Below are 21,247 nucleotides of genomic sequence, written 5' to 3' on the forward strand. Positions count from 1 at the left end.
AAAAGTATTAATTTTAAAGGGTAATGACGATATTGTTTCTTAAGAAATCACACAAAAGTTTGTAATTTGTTAAGCAGAAAAAATTTGTTCATTTGTATTTTAAAGTATTAGTTTTAATGAAATATATGAGGCATTACGTGCGGGACAAAATTAACGTTTTCGGTAGAATGCTCCTCTTGTGCTGTGTGGTTGCTTTGAAATCAGAAAATAACAACAACTTTATTTTAACATGGTAAATCGCAGTATCGTAAATGTTACTTATTGAATGTGTTTTTACGGGTGCGCCACAACTCCCGCAACATCTGATCAATGTTCAAAAGTATGTTATCAGTTTAAAGGCTTTTTTCACCACTATCAGTGAAAAATAAACAAACAAGTCACATTTTTGCTGTTATTCAAAACATTACTTATGAAAACAGAGTATCTGAATTAATTCTGTCCAGCGAGAATGCTTCGTACGTTTCAGCTATTGTAGGGAAATGTGGGGCAAAGTGAAATAGTTAAGAAGACAGAGTTTTTTCAAATTGAACAAATCGGAAATTTGTTTTGAAAATTATAGTACATAAAAAAGAACATTGTATTTTATAATCAAACTTGTGTTAAAACAATATTTTTTATTTTTTTCAGTAAATTTGAGTCTTTAAAAAAAAAAAGTGGGAAATTTTCACTTATTTTTCACTTTGCCCCATGGAAAAAAAATATTTTTCGAATTAAATATTTTCTATTTGATTATAAAACATATTTTTGATCAAAAGAATTAGTAAATAAAAGGAAAGATAATGAAACAAAAAAATGAATAAATAAATAAATGAATAAATCAATTGATATATGAAGAAAAATAAATCAGCGTGTAAAGGAATGAATTAATAAGAAAATAAGGGAATGAATGAATAAATAAGTGAATCACTAAATGAAAGAATGTAAATGAATTAATTAATAAATGAACATGTAAGTGATTTAGTTTAAATGATTGAGTGAGTAAATGACACAAATTATTTCACTTTGGCCCGTATGTACTTGACTAATTGCACAATTTATTTAAAATACAAATAAACTTAACATTAACTAAATTTTTGCTGCATTGAATATTAGGAGGCCTCAATTCATGTTTAAAATGTTAATAACAAGAATTTTATCATTTTATAGTAACAAAAATAATTTTTTACTTACAACAAAATATTACAATATGAGTATCAATTTTTTAAAATTGCCTGTATCACCAAATGCTTTAATCTTCCGCTGTATTTTTTTCCTGAGCGGAATAGACTACATATGGTACTATATTGTTAAAATAATACCAGATGATTGGAGCTAAAAGCAGAGTAAATCTTTCACCATTTCACTTTGCCCCGATATTTAACTTTGCCCCATGTTCCCCCATACTATTTCTCAAATTCCTTTTTATGTGGGAACACCATATCTACTTTAATATTTTAAAATGAGTAATGCCTCATTGTAGATATTTTTCACTGCTTTAGGAGAAGAATAAACGGAAAATTCATTTTGGTTGTTATGTCTCCCCCTATCCCGAATTATTCTGTTTTATTTATTTATTTATTTTTTTTTTTTTTTGTTTTTTTTTAACGAATTTCTTCAATGTATAGCATAGCCGACTTGGAGGCAAATTTGTTCAGTTGGTTAAGCGTAATGATGCAGAGGTCATGATTTCGAGTACCCAAAGCCAAAAAAATATCGTTTCAATGGCTTACTTCCTTCAGTAGTTACTGCAAAGTTATATGAATATATAATCGAAACTGGTTGCAAAATTTGATTCATGAAACATAAATCTCAAAGTTCACAGCAGTTAAAAAAAAAACTTTAAGCGACAACCGTATTTTGATAGAAATGAGCATAATTGTTATTCTTTTTTAAGTGCATATCATTTTAATCGCATTGTAGTTATGATTATCCTCATAGACTATTACAATCGTAATAAATATTATTAATGTCATGCCTTCTTACGTATTATTTGAATCATTTGAGTGAAACGGCTTTGAATTTCATGAAATGCATTTTCTAAACTGACACTTTTGTGCAAAAATCTCTCCTCGTTAGTTGCGTGATTCAGTAATCATGACTACTTTTTCTCTTTGTTCATTGTACAAATAAATATAGCAATTTATGTACAAAAAAAATTAGATTTTTTTTTTTTGCAATTCTGATTTAGTTTTAGCTGCAAGGCGTTACTTGAACCTTTATATACTCAAACATTTTCCCTTAATATTCGATATGGAGTATCATTAGGGTGGGCCGTAAAATCGAAATTCTGCGGAGCACTTAGCCCTAGTGCAGAAAATTTGTGACTCTCTAACGCTAATTACTGTGAAAAGTTTCGCGACTCTGAGTTAATGTCTTCTGCTCTGGCAAGAGACTTACATTTTTGAGATTTTTGGAAAACAGTTAAATAAATAGTATGTTTACAAAATATTTTAAACTCCGCAGAACGTTAGCGCTAGAATTTTGTATCTTTCCAACACAAACTGCTGCGTAAAATTTCAAGCCTGTTAGTTAGTTATATCTGCTCTGGCAGGAGGCCTGAAGGTTCAGAATTTTATAAAAAAATCCTCAAAAGCGAGTGACACATAAGAAAGTAGCTATGTGCTACAGTATTTCAGCTGCAAGTGTGAAGACACACTAGGCTTCTTTATGAGTTTCCTTTTTCTTTTTTCTTCAGATCTTATGGATGTTACCCTTAGAGCAGGAATTAAAATAGAGAGAGTAAGTCCAATCATTGTCTTAACAAAAGCTGATCCAAGGACCCCTAAGTCACGTGATCAACAACGCCAAATGATCGATACGTTTTGCGTGAAACAAGCGAAAGAAACATGTAATCTCCCAATGCTTTGATTTAAAACTTATCACGCGACTTGGGATCTTGGGTTTCAGGATTGAGTCTTCACTCCCTCGTCTCGTTTTCACTCCATGCATTTTATCTTTTCTCAATGATGTTACCCGACTGATGAGCCCATAACGACTGTAAAACTAGTCTTTGGGTGCTGTATCCATCTGTCGGTGTTTACTTACAATTCTGCCTTTGGCCTATCTGGTACTTGTAGCTTTAGTAACTAATCTTCTGAAAAATGAAAATATTATAATTTTCTTTCATCCACCTTAGTACTACTAACTGTGGCAGTTCGCGTTAATTGTATACTTATGAAGTAAGTGTTAATGTAAGTATTGACAACCAAGAGACAAACGTTGCTTTTTAAATTTTTTTTTTAATAAATTTTCACAGTTAAAAGTAACAAGCATGACAGTTAACTTCACAATATACATGTGTTTACAACAATAGAAAAGAAAAATATATCTAAATACATCTGTAAAACATGCTCGAAAATAACAACATTACAAATGTTTCATCTGCAAGTAAAAAACAATCTATATTTTTATCACCACTATAGCTAGTCTCGGAATATTTCTTTTTTTGGAATAGATCCTGATTTTTCTTGAGGAAATCACAAAACTGGACTACGTCACTATCATTTATTTATGTATAAAATATGCAGTTTAGTATTTTATCCTAAACTGTAAAAGAAAATTGGAAGGGGTTAAACGGATCAGAAACTCTGAAGTCGTCAGATTTCCTAAGAAATTATGATGCTGAAATTTTATTTAATAGAAAATGTCGAAAATAATAATTTCCTAGTTTATTAAATAAACGAGGGTGTTTCTTTTTAAAAATCACCACTTGCATAATTATAACGATTTTAAAATAGAGTTTCAGAGGATCAGAGCTTTTTTTTTTTTAATTCTGGCCTCATAATGTTTACCGAGAGGTTAACCAAATGCTGTACACCAAATGCAATGAAAAACTCGAACTAGAACCACACATATTCTACAATATAAAGAAAAAAAACCCTCTGGAAACTGGAATTCCATCAAGGGTGCCCACAGGGAGGGGGAAGGATTATGGCGCAAGTTGGCACCATCAAAATGGGGAGGGGAGATTTTTATTTATTTATTTATTTATTTAAAATTATTTATTAATTTCTTTTCAATTTAAGTTATTTATTTTATTTTATTCATATTTCATTTCATTTATTTATTTAGTTTGTGTGTGTGCGTGTGTTTCACTGGCGTAGCCCAGAACTTTTACAGTAAAATAATAATAATAATAAAATAATTAAAAATAGATAAATAAATAAATATTGTTAGAAAAATAAATAAAAAAAATATATAAAAAGATAAATGAAACACAAAAGAGAGCTAGAAAATAAAAAAAGGGAAAGAGGATTGAGAAAAACTTGGGAAGGGGGGGGGGTGAATTTGTGCCAACGAACTTGAGGGGGGGGGGGATGGACAACCCTGATTTCCATAATCTTTTCTAGTAACTATACAAAAACGTTAGGTGTGTTACCTCCTTTATGAAGTGCTAATAAAAATTTTCTAATAAATGTAGGAAGATGAATTTTCAGATATCTGACTAAAATATCAAGTTAATTTATAGTATGAGATATTTTTCTTTTAGCACACTAATTTAGGTTCGGAGAAAAACTTTACTACTGTACGCGTTAAAAATGGTCTGAGTATTTTTTAGCGTTGAAATTTTAAGTTTTTAACTCATAGTTATAATAGAACATTTGTTTTGATATTATTTCATACTTTTTCCAAGAAAACATTAATGATTAAGAAAAATATGGCTTTTGAATTTATCTTTATAACTATGCATTTTTTTTTTTTTTGGTGCTGTTTGTGTGCTACCAAACATGACCAAAATCTGATATAAAAAATGTTTTTATCATAAAATTGAAGCTGAAATTGAAAACAGTAGATATTTTTTATCTAAAAAAGAGATTTGTTTTCAATTTATGTAAAAAAAATATTTCAGTGTGTCAGGACCACTTTTTGTGGAATCGCCCTATATTTTAATCCTCTGCTTCGTATACAAGTTTTCTTTGTGAACACTGTCGATCGTTGATCTTCATCTATTCATGTATTTGCTGCTGAATCACTAGCAATCGTTAAGACATTGGCGTACGTTACATTAGGGAACAAAGTTACTTGCCAAGGGAAACATAAAAGAAACTAAGCTGTGTACTTGTTAAGACGTTCTGACATTTTACAATCATTGTGTAAAATTCGAAAGTATTACCAAGTTTCGTCAATGAAACGCAAGTGGTGATTAAAGAAAAGAAATTTGACAATACCTGCATTACATTTACAAACTGAGAGCTCCTTTGGTCAGTTAACATTTTATCTTCCTTAACAAACACACAAATATCAATAGGAGAAAATATGGTAGTTGTTTTTCTTTTCCAAACTTAGTAAATTGCATTGCATAACTATTCTCCGGGCTCGTAAGCTGCGGTCCATCCAGGATGTTTCTAGCTGACGCTTCACATGATATGTTTCAGGATTCTTCAGATCAGTATCTGAAGAAGCCTGAAACATGTCAGGCGAAGCGTCAGCTAGAAAAAAAACTTGTATGGATCACGACGAAAAATCCTCTGCTATAAATAAACTAAATAGAATGAAGCAAAACTTCAGACAAAAATACCTTGGATGAACCTCGGCCTACAAACCAGTGCTCTGAAGAATCCTGAAAGGTATGAGGAGAAACGTTAACGAGGAGCATCCTGAAATTACGAGGAGCATTTTAAAAAGTTAATCTTGTCAGGTGAAACATCAGCCAGAAACATCCTGGATAGAACAGAGCCTATAAACCCGTCCTCTGAAGAAGCCTTAAATATTTTCAGTAGTAACGTCAGCCAGAAACGTTATAGATAGACCAAAACCTACAAACCCGTACTATGAATACGATTGAAACATCTTCAGGAGTAAAGTCAGCCAGAAACAACCTAGATCGACCAAGGCTTATAAATCCGTCCTCTGAAGAAGTCTGAAACATTTTCAGGAGTAACATCAGCCAGAAACGTTATAGATAGACCAAAACCTACAAACCCGTACTCTGAATATGACTGAAACATCTTCAGGAGTAAAGTCAGCCAGAAACAACCTAGATCGACCAAGGCTTATAAACCCGTCCTCTGAAGAAGCATAAAACATCTTCAGGAGTAACGTCAGCTAGAAACATGGTTGATGGACCGCAGAATACAAAGCCGGAAAGAAGCTATATTTCACGCCGGTCATGAAATCCAGTCTTTAAAATTGCTAAATTTAATGAAAACAAATTTAGTAGCAGTTTCTTGTTTTGCTTTCACATGTTTCAAACCAACGTATAACCATTAGTACTCAATTATTTTTGTTATTTTTACATTTTTTTCTAAAAAAAAGGACGCTTTGACACGAACTATTTCGAAAAGTCTACAAGCTATAATAACTTTTGGCGCACATAGGTTTCCAAATTAAGTTTTTAACCTCGATTCGACAGAGATATACACTCGAAATAATATTCAACGTGAGTGACTTAATCAAAAATATATGGATTAACACTCAAGTTGATCTAAATGTATTCAACTCTGTAACAATTATTCATGAATACAATTGAGGTTTTTTTTCCCGCTTATTAGTTTTTATCATGTGCTTTATCACCTTGACATATGTTATGTAACGACAATTTATTCGTTATATTTTAACATTGTATCTTCCATACTTCCAATCACAGCCCTTTATTTAATTTGAAAATATGTTCAATATATCACTTTATTCTTAACATATTTTTTGAAAGTAACATTTTTTTAATAAATCTTGTTCATTGTTAAAACAATTATATACATTAAAGCATCCGCTTTTTCCAACAGTTTATAAATTTTTGAGTTAAACATTTTTTGGATAATAATTTTACACATTTTAAATACTCATTCAACAAGTGAAATACAGTAACATACAATTTTGATTGCTTACTTTGGATTGATAAACTTTAAACCATAATCCAAAAAATCCGTTTTTTATCACAGTGATTAACAAAACAATTATTTAATATTGTATGTCCATTGATATAAAATCTTAACAAATAATAACATTTTGTATATCATATGATTTTACCAATCAATAAATTTACAATTCTGCTTTGAGATCAAGATTTTTTACAATTCAGTTTTAATACATGGAAGGCTTTCCATACATAAGTATGTACAGTGCTACTGATTTGCAAACGAAATGCAGTGAACTATATGCAATGTATCAATTTTGAGCAATATTACTACCAACCAGCAATCCTTATAACTTACTACAGTTCACTAGCGCAGACAGAATTAACCCTCTGTATGTGTGGGGAAGGAAGGGGGGAGGGGGAGTGACATTCCATCATCTCCCTCGATATATCTGCTACACTCAACGTACAGCGTATTTAATAAAACATAGTATACTTTTGCATACAATATTTTAGTGTACAGAATGATTATGATGAATTTCGTATCTCGAAAAATTTAAGCAGTATTATAAAAAAAATCATGCGCTCAGAATACATTTTTCAATGCCCCGGTCTGGATTAAAAGGCACTGGTATTTCAACTGCATTTTAGTGACTAAGGCGGGCTTAGTACAATTTGAAACAAGCAAAAAGAGTCGAAAGTTAAACCACATTTTTGAGGGGGGGAAAAAAACTACGAACAGAAAGATTTTCATTAAATAAAAATGACTCAAGATTGTTATTTCTTTTACCTCTAGATAAAACTAGATCCCAGTAATTGTCGTTTAAATAGTGTCAATTCTAATAAGTTAATTCAAGAGTACCCACCGGGGGGAGGGGTGTCATGGCGCAGCCTGCGTCATTGAAACTTTTAGAAGGGTGTTTTCAGGGGTATTTTTCAGTTTTTCTGAAGGAGGGGTTGCTTTGGGGGGACTTCATGATATTTAGGGGATGTTCCCTTGCTCTGCAGGGGGAGGGGAGATGGATGCCCCTAATTAATTAATGGAAAATTCTTTAGCTTTTAAATAGTCAGCTATAATATAATGAATTAAGTGCTAAGTTTCTTTAAAAATGGAAAATATTTTTGGCACAAGAAAAAAATCTTTCAAATTTACGAAAGAGTAAAAGATAATACATAATAAGAGTTAAAAGACAACACATGCATAATCTCATTAATTTAAGGCTGAATTTATGACAGTATTAGCTGCATATTTGAAATAAAAAAACCAAACACATTGCGTCTGAAATAAATGTAGAATGAACCGTAGATGGAATAGCGTATGCTGCAACTCATATGTTAAATTACGTCTGAAATAAACGTAAAATGGAGAGTATATAGAAAAGCGTATGCTACAACTCATAGGTTAAATTACATCTGAAATAAATGTAGAATGGAGAGTAGATCAAATAGCGTATGTTGTAACTCATATGTTAAAATACGTTTGAAATAAATGTAAAATGGAGAGTAGATGGAATATCGTACGCAATAACTCAAAGGTTAAATTACATCTGAAATGGATGTAGAATGGAGGGTAGATGAAATAGCGTATGTTGCATCTCATATGTTAAATTACGTCTGACATAAATGTAGAATGGAGAGTAGATGGAATAGAGTATGTTGCAACTCGTATGTTAAATTACGTTTGATATAAACGTAGAATGGAGAGTATATGAAGGGCTACGGGGAAGAACGATCAAAGTTCATTTTTCTAAAAAAACTCTTACTAGCCAATGGGAACGCGCAGATTATTACAGACAGTATTAAAGAGAAATATTATTCAGGCAAGAATTATCATAGTGACTGAGTTTTAACAGGGAAGAACGAGGTTAACTCGGAAAAGATTCGAGGTTTCCATCTTAAAAACGCACTCAGGAAAATTTTTGCATGGTGGACTACGATCATTCTTCCTCGTGGCCCTTCATATGGAATAGCATATGTTGTAACTCTACTGGTAACATTACTATGCCCAGTTGTCAGCGTCAAATGTTTGTACACCTGCCGCCATGAGGGTCTAATGCCTGCTACATAACCTATGGGTGATACTGTGGATGTAGTTCACTGCATTATCAAATACAATAAAGAAGCATGCTCAAGTATAAAATAGTTAATACTGTAACAAATATCACATGCGGCTTCGAAATGCATTATTCATTGAGAACTACAAATTTGAAGCTAGTAAATTTCTAACATTCACACGGACATTAAAATTCATACATAAATATAACAATGATATGCAACAATAATGACATCATTTTACTTAAATAACTGGTGTCCTCTACTTTTCGCCGACACGAAATTCCTTTTCCACCTCTTTTCCAGTTTCAATCTTACCTTTTAATATATCGAAGTGGAGAGAAAACTTCAAAAGTAGGCGAAAAGCAGGGTAAACCAAATAACTTTTCAGCTTCACCAACAAATGAAACATAGAATCTACTTCATCACAGAGATACTCTGCATACATAATGTTTAAGTACTCGGAACACGATGCGCATCATTCAATGCTCTACGTATATGGGACAGTAGGTGTTGTACCAGAGGTATAAAAATGTACTCAGAATTTCACTAACGTTGCTGCAACATATTGAGGTTGGAGGGTGGAGGGGGTTCTGCCATTTGATCAGGAATTCAATTTTGAAAATTTATAATATCGTTAGAAAATTGAATTAGTGGCAGGGCTTAAAGCATTTCATTCAATTGGTGCAGCTATCAGCAAAAAACTGATGGAATTTTCATAATTTGACTTCAGGATTCGGGAGGTTTAAATAAAGAAAAGAACAATAACCCAGTAAAGAAATGCTCCCTATCCATAAATAAATAAATCTTATACAGGGGTAACCCCCAAGGGCGATGGAGAACCCCCTCCCCTCAAATACCACGAAGGCCTCTAAGAACGTGAACCACACCCAATAAGAGAAAAATACTCCTAAAAACAAACCTCTCTATAAGTTTCAATGCCTCAGTCAGCGCCATACCCCTGCCCCTCCCATTTGGGGACCCCTGTCTTGTCGTTTCTTTTTCAGAATTATGCAGAAGAAAGGTTACTGTTGTCAATGTATGAAAGAATATATATGCACTTTTGAAACCTTATTTTTAAAAAACAAATTTCAAACTACTTACTCACTGGAGTATGTTCATTCACTGGTTGGTCCACCTAAAGTATTTGCGACAAATATTTTAGGGGGGATGTTCATTCACTGGTTGGTGCACCCTGAAGTATTTGCGACAAATATTTTAGGGGATGTTCATTCACTGGTTGGTCCACCCTAAAGTATTTGAGGCAAATGTTTTAGGGGGGGATGTTCATTCACTGATTGGCCAATCCTTAAGTATTTGCGACGTTTTAGGGGGGGATGTTCAATAACTGGTTGGTCCACACTAAAGTATTTAAGATAAATATTTTAGGGGGATGTTCATTCACTGGTTGGTCCATCCTAAAGTATTTGCGAGAGATATTGCTCTGAAGAGATATATATAGCCCATTAAGACTAAGACGAACGTTTCAGAACAAGTCATCTTGAAAACAATCGCATTAAGACGTATAATCTTTATAAAATTACTTTCTTTCCTTCAATCAAAACAGGTATAAAAGTCTGGTGTGAACAGAGGGTAGTGAAAAGTTCTTAACCATTAGGCATTCAAATCAAAAATTAAGATATTGTTTCTTTAGATCATTTTCGCTTGAAAATTTTTTCTTCAGATTCAAAAATATTTTGAAGAAATTGGACATTTTGTACAGCAATTACCCGATTGTCCTGGAAGTCGAAAGAAAATGGCTATAAACTTCTGAAGCAATAAAATAGGCAATAAATGCCTTTTTAAAATAATGTTTTACTGTTTTTCTTCTTTAGTTCACTGTTTTCAAAAAATACTTTTTTGACATCAAAAATAATAATAAAAATAATAACCTTAAAATAACCGATAGCATTTTAAATAAAGAAAATGCGATTAGAACGACAGAAGTTTTCTACAAGGAAGTCGAAAGAAAATGGCTATAAACTTCTGAAGCAATAAAATAGGCATTAAATGCCTTTTTAAAATAATGTTTTACTGTTTTTTTTATAACTTCTTTAGTTCATTCTTTTCTTTTTACTGTTTTCAAAAAATACTTTTTTGACATCAAAAATAATAATAAAAATAATAACCTTAAAATAACCGATAGCATTTTAAATAAAGAAAATGCGATTAGAACGACAGAAGTTTGGGAGGTCTGTATTCTCTAAGTACCCTCTTTGCAAACATCCGAGCAAGTTAGTTCCATTCAAAGAATGGTCAGACGGTTTTAGTGTTTTGTGGTCAGAGTTTGATCAGAAAGGAATTTCAAAGCAAGCTTTACTGCTTGTATTTGAGAACATGTCTTCAGAAGAAAAAAAAAAGAAAATCTTGCTTGAAATCGAGTCGGATTGTTTTTCTTATTTTAAAACATATTGGGATAAATTTTAGTTAGTTTCATAGGATTATTTACTTAAGGCAACTTGATTATTGAAAAGAAACCAAATATTTTATTTTTATTTTTAAAATCTCATAAAAGAAGGTGCAGTTAAAACATTGGAGCTATTTTAAAACAGTAAAAAATCTGAAAAAGAAAGGGAGAAAAGGAATGTTTCGTTTCGTATGAGTAAAGCGAAAAGAACAAGATTAGTAATATATATTTTATGTTTTGCAGGGTTTTACGTATAATCAATGCGGTCGTCATAATTTTTGTTTGCGAAATTAAAAATATTCAAAACTGTATCACTAAAAACCCATCAAAGGATGCCGTGAATATAAAAAGAAAATTTAAGTTTGAAATTATCACGATTTAAAAATAAATATATAATAAAAAATAATAATAATATACAAATTTTTAATTAAAAAAAAAACATACACAAAATTAAGATGTGTAAGATAATTTTTAAAAAATGTTGTGTAAAATAAATTATAAAATTTGAGGATTGTGAACAATTTAGTGAAGGTTGCTTGTGTAATTTTTTGATAACAAGAAAAAAAATCTGTTTATTTTTTTTATTTTATTCAGGCATAGAAATATTGTTAAATGTGTAAGGAAATATTTTCACACTTGTTCAAGAAGTTCAAATGCCAGAATGCTGAGAAACAAAGCTTCCACGAAAAGATAAAAATATAATGCCTGATTATTTGAAGCATTATACGTGTCTCATCCAGGAGTACTTGAAAGGTTAATATCTTAGTAAAATAAAATAAATTACAACAAGTTTTGTGAAATACTATAAGTTACATCCCTTTTGTCTAAGGAAAAGAGCTTGATTACCGCTCCCTTAAAAGCACCAGAACCCAACAGAGAAGCGCAATAACAGGGTTCTGCCCCTGGAAGGATCGCCGACACATATTCGGCCGAGGCAAAAACTGCTAAAAACGCCGTGACGACACAGGTTCGTCGAAGACAGTTAGGAACCATTTTCTTGCGACGAGCCTGAATCGGCCGGGGCAGTATTAACACAAACTGCGCGGCCGATCCTGTATCGGCCGGGGCAAAGAATGGGTTAATTCAAAATTTGAAAAAAAATCCTTAATTAACTAAAATGTTACCTCAAAAAACTAGAACTGGAATTAGAGATTTTATTTTAAAAATAACAGGCAAGAAAGGGCTTTTTAATTAAAATCATTTACCAATTTACATATTTCAAGCCTTAATAAATTACTTCCCCACTTATCAAATAGGGCAATGATTCTTTTAAACTATCTAACATTTGTAAATGAGCAGCGCTAGGAATCGTCAGAAATTTACGGCTACATTACGGTTGCAGTGACTTTGCGAGCTCTATCCTGATATATTCACAAAATTTCGGACTCTGGTCAAGTCAATCTGGAATCTAAAATTAACTTAATCGTACTGGACTTCAATCAAGATTACCAGAGTTCTTACTGAGTCAGAGTCGAATCAAGGATACTCAGATTGTAGCCGAGTAATTCAAATCTCAATTATATTGCTCCAACTAGAGAGGATTCCATAGTAATCATCGTGCTTCAGCAGAGTTGGACTCAAACTTAGAGCAGGAATTAGTAAATGGAGGGAGCAAGTCCAATCATTTGCTTAGCAAAAGCTGAGGCACATATCCCGAGTCACGTGACTCAAAAACGCCGAATGATTGATACGTATTGCGTGAAACTAGCGAAACAGTCCTGATTTCTTCCAATGCTTTGCTTTTTAATCTATCATGTGACTTGGGATATGTTCTTCACGAATGAAAGTCCTCAGTCCCTCCATTTTATCTCTTCTCGAAGGATTCAAACCGTGGATTACTCGTGTTGTGGCCCACTGCTCTCGAATAATAAGTAATCTAGCTTTTATAGAGACAGATTTGAATCAGTTATCCTCGGGTACTTGCCAAGTCACTCAAACCTCAACTTGCTTGCTGAAGATGATTTCTTACTTATAATTTTGCTTTCGAACTAAATTTGAATATCTCTGATTCGAATGACAAGTATTCAGGACCTGGCCGGAGGAGATTAGAATTACGTAATCTCAAGTTTTGACCCAGTAAGTTTTGAACCGCTACAATAAATATGTGAGAGCATTAGTTTAACCAAGTAAGACCTAAAGCATATAGTTGGGTGGTGTCCTGACCAGACTTTTCGAACCTTGCAGAACTCAAAAAAAAAAAAAAAAAAAAAGTATTACTGTAATGTTGAGTCACGTATCAAAAACAACCTTCATTTTCAACAATATTAAATGTTTTCAGCAAAGATTCTTTCCAAAAAATAGAAAAGATCTCAGTTGGAAAAGGTTTAATATCAGTACATCAAAAAGCAATAGCGTAAAAGGTTGCTTCCAGTCTGTCTCCCCGACACTGGTTGACATTTTAATCCTATTTTGACATTTTAGCCAAAAGCATGTGATACAACATATGGCGTCGAAATAACTCCATCTCTACATGCCATATACCAGACAGCCGGCTTATCACATTCAGAGAATGCAGTTTTGTTCTTATTAGAACGCATCAATTTAACCGAGCTGGAAACAGGTGTCATCCCATCGTAGCTTAGCACTAAAAAGACGGAGGGGCCTGTGTGCTCTATTAACTCGATTAATATATTTCAAAGCCTAATGGATCTTTCTGACTTTTCGTTATATGTCACTATTTGAATGATTGTTTAATCATTTAATGATTCACCTCATAGTACTGTAAATATTAATCCATATACCTAGAAATACGGGAGGGGCCACAGTATCCCCTAAGCTAAATTATTTTTTTTCCTTTCTCCTAATTGTTGTAGCATAAAACAAATGCTATTCACTCTCGTTTGATCTGTGACTTTCTCTTTATGCAACTGGTTACATATTCAAATGCTGTTGACAGTACTGATTGCTTACCAGCCAAACAGCAGCCACTGCTCTTGGGAAGACAAACTAGTTCAACTTTTTGGCAAGTAAAGACAGAAAAGCTAAAAATAGTAACGAAAATTTTTATTTAGTCGCATAAGGAGGTGCATCGGGTATGTGGACTCACTCAGGAAGAATTTTTAAAAGTATTCACCCAAAAAAAAATGGTTAGGGGCCACACTGGTCCCTTCAGTCTTTCTAGGTATACAGAAAATTTCAGTCTTTCTAGTGTTAGAGTGCCAACAAACTTGTAAATTAGATAAATTTATCTCACCAACAAAGTGTCCACAGCATGGTGCGGTTCAACTCGTGAATTGAAAGCAAAGTGTAACTTAGTGAATATACCTGCCTTGCCTTCAATACGGAGTTGAACCAAACCGTTGTTTCAGTCACTCGTCTGGTCAGTGCTAATTCTGTATTAGCTATCATTTTGTTTGGCACTCTAGGATTCCTTAAGAGGTTTTCCACCTCCAGCTCAGTCACTCCTATGATGAGGGCTAATAAGCACGAAACTGCAGTCCTCGGCTGGAATTGACTGAGCTGGCGGGGAATTTCATGTAAAGATTGTGTATTTAGTAGTAAGTTACCGCCCCTAAGCCTCCAGCTTGGCTATTCACTAATTCAGACTGATGACTTCTTATAAGAGCAAAAGTGGAGTTTCCGGACGTGATAATCGGACTAACAGGTATGCATGCTCCAAGTCAGGGTCTTAGCCCTGGCTTGGGGGGCAGTAAGTTTGGGGGTTACTCACTGCTAAATGATTTACCTCTGCCATTCTCATCTGAACGAGAAAAATCGGAAGCAAATATTATGATTTAATTTCTGCCTTTTTTAATGCACACTGCGAGTGTTTTTGATAGCAGACTCTTGGTAAGCTTATGATAATACCAGTAAACTATAACGGTTTTCAATCATCAAAAGGGGGAGTTCTCAAAACAGATGGCTATTTGAAATAAATGCACATCAGTACGAACTAACATGATATTGTATCGGTACCAGCTAAAATCATGTGTCATTGGTCCCTATTACTATCACTGACTATATATCCCATTATTATCATCCATTTATCCTTGCACATTCTCATGCCAATGATTAAACTTAAGCCTCCGTTCCGAAAAAGAGAAAAGAATTAAATAGATAAAAAGACATAATTGACATTTTGATTAGTGCGATAAATTATTTCTGAAATACGCAGGTTGAAATTAAAACTGCTGCTGTAAGAGAGATGAATTTCATTTTAATTAAAAGGGTCTCAAAAATATGGGAAAATATTTATACATATAATTCAAAGATTTAACTTTTTTTTTGTGTTAGGATTTAATGAATGTTTTCATCACTATTTCTTTCTTAGTGGAAAACAACAGTTGAAAAGCGTGATAAAACTTTAAATCACTAGAATTTTACTTTCTTATGAACAATAGTGAAAACAATTTTTTTTTTAAATATACCTTAAGTGCAGTGGACGATGTGTATTAACTATGATATTTTAAAAAGGCTGAAGAAGTGGGTTGTTTCAGATGTCTTCATGATAATTTGAGCAGGCGATATCTCATCAAGATTGTTTCAGCAGAATGTAGTTGAATTATAACATTTATCACGCAATAAAGAGAGTAAAATACGCAATAAAGAGAGAAAAAAAACACACTTTTACGTGTTTGTGGCCAAATTTTAAGAGAAAAAAGCAACCCAAATTTTTGTATTTAAATTGAATTTCAAACCTTCAATTTTTAAAAAATCAAAATTAACTGCATAAAGATTTTGGGGGAAATAGTTTCATGAAAATATGAAAATATTTTCTTGAAAATTATGGAAAAGAAACCGTTAAATTTCTACTTTCCAAACTTGTTGAAACTGCACTCAATTCTAATGAAATTCCGTTTTAGTTATGGAAGTAACAATAACATTGAATTTGGACAAGTGAATTTAAATTTAATATTTTTTTGTATGTAGATTCCGGTATATGTCTTATAAACACACATTATAAGGATAATGATTCTTGTATTTTTGATCAAGCATTTTTTGTGAAACGTACAATTAAAACATACCGCAAAATGTTTTCGTCATATTCATTTTGTGATCCAGCAAAAGGTATACGAGGTTTTTTTTTCGTCTCACTATTAAAACTATCATTGAGTTAAGTAATTCAGTAAGAACACTTTGTTACGTAAAAGCCAGGCAAAATCAAACATCTCTGCAAACATTGCATAGTTAGATCACAGTCCATTGCAGGAAAAGCAATCGGAACGAATTAACAACTTCACACAAAAAATCAATTAAACAGAAACATTCTGACATACAACTTCCAAACAAGTTAAAACTCCTAATATTTCTAAAAGCATATAATCCTTTTAATTCTAAAAATATTTCTCTAAAACGTAGACGTAACACAAACAACATATATTGTGATTTTGTCATAAATGCCGTTCGCCATATTTTGCTCAATGTCTCGAGAAATCGCTTTAGATGAGGCATCAGGGATAGGAATTGGATTTTCACAACTCTGTAACAAAAAGTGTCCTGGTCACACAAAAAACCACGAATAATATGTTTTTTGGTCCTTTTTTCAAACTGCTGTGCATCCCAGTAATTCTGAGTCGCTTGTTGAGCATCCAGGCATGGGAGAAGGTGACCTAAAAAAGTCGGTCAAACATTGAAAAAGCGTTAGTACAGCCAAGCCCGCTTTTTAGAATATCGGTCAAAAGAATATCTCGCTCAATGTAATACAGTGTACCAAACCGTTGATGTCTATTTTTTTTATCTCGTTTATAAGAAAAATTTTTCGTGGAAAATTGGCTATTCCATATAGCGGGATTGACTGTATTAAGGTCGTTTTATATACTTTCAGACGTAGGAGAAAATGCCAAATAGATAAAGCACTGGGTTTGCTCCATCTGCAGTGAACATGAAACAGGCTAGCTGTTTGATTGTCACGTGACAATTAATTACTCCATCGAATTTCAGCAAAACTACACCGATATATTTGAAGCTTTTGTTTTTTTTTTTTTTTGTAGAGAAAATTTCCTCACAACCTCTTAAGTTTTCATAATGAAGCCAATAACAACCGATGATAGCGAACATAAAACAAATTCATTGGTTGACATTCACGTGAAAATTCGTCATTCCATCAAATGGCAGTGCAATTAAACTGCTACCATATACTTTTTTTAGAGGTAAAGTTTACAATTTAAGTTAAGATAAGTAAGCTAATAATAACTAATGATTGCTGGCGAATTATTGCGCATTAAAGCAGGGGCACCCCAAACTTAAATGTTTGAGTGGGCGGAAACTCTCAATTTGCCAAATGGAACTCCAAGTTTTCTCAAATGTACATCTAATGAAAAAGGTCATTCGGCCATGTAAAAAATTGCAATTATTGGACCGAATTTGCCGAATCATCAAAACGAATTTTGCAGAATAAGGAAAATTTTTGGGAGGTCATAGTGGCCTCTCAGGGGGAGCTCCTGCATCGAAGTCTTGTCAGTTGAAAACTAAAATCGTGAAGGGTTTTTTCTTTCTTTTTTTTGGCCTATTTTCGTGATTCCCAAAAAGGAATCATCTCTCTTCTGCTATACCTTGTGCCTCCACTGAGCTTCAAAAAAAAAAAAAAAAAAAAAAAAAAAACTATATTTCAGACAAAGATGCGATATACTTATACCTTTTGGCGAAGACAAATGTTGCTTCCCCACTGAAACTTATGCTCTCAGTTAGTTGCTTATTTGAAGCAGATGCCTATTCAGATTCAGATTCTGTTCTTTACTTCTTGACCCAGGGAGCAGCGAAGGGAGGGGGGGGGGGGGGGGAGTTGTATTTGAAAGGGCAGTTTCAATCCAAAAAAAAAAAAAAGAAACCCTTCAGAAGGTATTTTTTTATTAAAAAAAATCCTCTCTAGAAGGTATTTTTGTTTAAAAAAATCCATTCAGAAGGTATTTTTCACCAAAAAAATACCCGCTCCATAAGGTATTTCTGGTTTCGCTAGGGTCTTGACCAGACTATGTATGATCTTACACTGTCAGCATCAGGCAGAATATTCTTTCAAAAGCTGTTATAACTATGACATGCTATATATCTAAGCGGAAACTGCGTACAGAACTGTTCTCATTTGAGAACATTTCTGTATGTTCTCAAATGAGACAGTTGCAACAATGAACTGTATGATGAAATGTCGCAAAGTCACGCCAAGTCTAAGCGGGTACTTAGAGACAAGCTTTACGCAAGTTCAGGTATTTAAAAGATACATTAGGACAGTACTTCTTCAGTGATGCCGAATTTTTTCATTACTTAAAAAAATCAAATTATTTTACTGATATGGGTCATTTTTCAGAAAATAACTTTTGAACGCCAATACATTTCAATTTGGAAACCTTTTGTTTTCTTTTTTTCTTTATTCCTACATGAAAGTGTTACCTATTAGAAGTAAATATAAACAATTTCCCAGCTTAGCTCCAATTATTTTCAACATAAATTATAAAAAAAATTAAAAATGCCTTGCTTACGGAAATAAAAAAAAGAAAAAAACTTTTAATGTTTGAAAATCGAGGCCAATTTGATATCAAAGTAGTAAATTTTGTTAATTGTGCAAACAATGAGCTCTTGTAATGATTAGTGGGAATCTAATATTAAGCTCTCTTAATTAAAGTTCGGTTTGATTAGTAGTTAACCTTTTAGTTCAAATGTGTGTTAAAAATATTATTTAGTAAATTTGAAAATATACTGGCAATTTATAATTTTGGTAGAATGCCTAAGATTGATATATATCCCCTCCATAATTTATTTTCACCTCAGAAATAACAACATTGATAAGGTCTGTCACGGAGGTGAGATTCATGGATGTGAGGAATTTTCCATTAATACAGGCCTAATGGATACATTTTTCAGGAAAATATTTTTTTTCTCGTTGCTACAATCTGCCCATGTTATGCGTATGAAAACACATGTTCACTTGTTTTTTTACATTAATTTTCATCCCTGAAATTCAAGTTCGCGGAGGTGAGAAGTCACAATAACCACACTTAGTTTTTAAAGCAAAATCAATCTTCTTATTTTTCGGCAAAAATCTCACAACTTCTTTATGACTGAAAATAAACAAGGGGGCTCCTTTGTATCATGGAAAATAAACTTTGATGTCATTACTGCCACGTGGTATTGAAGAATTGCATTTTGCGTTTAGGCAACGGAGGTGAGAATGTACTGTGACATGACTCTTTGTACTACTAAAGTGAACTAAAACACAATATTAAAAAATTAAATATACTTAAGCAATTAGTATTTGAGACACTTATGAAAGGAATGATAAAATAAATAAGTATATATTCAGTAAGTTATCGCCCTATAGCCAGGGCTAAGGCAGAAATACATGAAATACACCGCCAGCTCAGTCAATTCCAGCCGAGGACTGCAGTTTCGTGCTTATTAGTACTCATCAGCCCGGCATAGGACTAACCGAGCGGGAGGCGGAAAACCTCTAAAGGAAGCCAAGAGTGCCAAACAGACTGGTAGCTAACATAGAATTAGCAATGTTCACATTGCTAATTCTGTGTTAGCTATGAATTCTAATTCTATGTTAGCTATAGAATTAACAATGTGAACATTGCTAATTCTATGTTAGCTACCAGTTTGTTTGGCACTCTTGGCTTCCTTAAGAGGTTTTCCGCCTTCAGCTCGGTTAGTCCTATGCCGGGCTGATGAGTGCTAATAAGCACGAAACTGCAGTCCTCGGCTGCAATTGACTGAGCTGGCGGTGAATTTCATATAAATAAGTGTATAGTTTTAGTTAAACAAATTATTAAGCAACGTAAACAGTTACACGAGGAGTGTGGCATGCCACTAAAGTGAAAGCTCACATGTTGTGAAAAAAAAAAAAATTACTAAAATAAAAAATATTATTAAAAAATTATTAGCAGGTTTAAATAGATATGTTTTTGATAAAATTAAAAAGCATTGTTCCTTAAAGTTTTGATTGTAAAAGGCGTGTGACAGAAAAGTTACACTTTTTGAAGAATGACCCATGTACCACAGTTTTATTGAAAATTAGAGATTCAGACGAAAGATGCTTCGTCGTTTTACGTACTCAAAACTGAATACGCAGCAAAATTTTTCATTAAATTTTTGTACCGTAAAAATTGTGCATTTTGAAAAAAAAGTGAAAACAAAAAATATTTCAAGACATTCCGTTTAATTATGACTTTTATTCTGCTTCCACTTACTAAAATTCAAAATTTTACCTTAAAAAGAGTTCAGTTTCTTGAACTTCATGCGGAACATCTTCCGCCTCCATTAAGCAAAAAAATGCGATGAGAAAAATGGACAAAACACCAATCAAGGCAGCAACGACGCATGCTGTCAACAGTGCTACAAAAATAAAATTTATTGCACCGAAAAGCTAAAACAGAATCATAGGCATATAATCAAACAATATTTTTTGTATTAATATGAAAAAATATTTTAGTATGTCAGGACCACTTTTTGTGGAATTGCCCTTTTTAGGCCAGGCCCGTCATTTAAAATTTTTCCATAGGGGGCAAAGGATGTAAGTTTTAATCGGAAAACAGCAAAACTCCTCTCACTTATATGTAGAAACACTTTTTTAAGCCTAAGGAGTCCCACTCCCCTCAAATTATGAGCAAGTTATTAAAACATTAATTTTGTATCTTTATTTCCTTATTGCAGTTCTGTTTTTACTTTTTAAAAATTAATTTATTACTGCAGAAAAGATACAACGGCAACGACGATGTTTCGATCGTATCGCCATCTATTGACAACAAGTATCTTAAAACGAAACTAAACATTTTAGCCTCAAATTACAAAACAACTAATTTCGCCCCATTTAAACCAATTAGTGTAACTTTATAAAAATAGATTAAGTTATAAAAAACACTTAAAACCTTTTAAAAACTACTACTGTTGAAATATTCAAGCAATAAATATTTTTTCGCAGTATATTTTCATAGACATTCCTTATCAAAATAATATTATTTTTATGCTGCTATCTCTGTAATACTGCAATAGTGCATTTACTATGTGGCAACTGTTGAAATATCGAGCGGCTGTCACGACCATGGGGAACCCGAAGAAGGTTCAAAAATACACATGATAAATGT

Source organism: Uloborus diversus, chromosome 2 (assembly GCF_026930045.1).
Source record: "Uloborus diversus isolate 005 chromosome 2, Udiv.v.3.1, whole genome shotgun sequence".
Lineage (NCBI taxonomy): Eukaryota > Metazoa > Arthropoda > Arachnida > Araneae > Uloboridae > Uloborus > Uloborus diversus.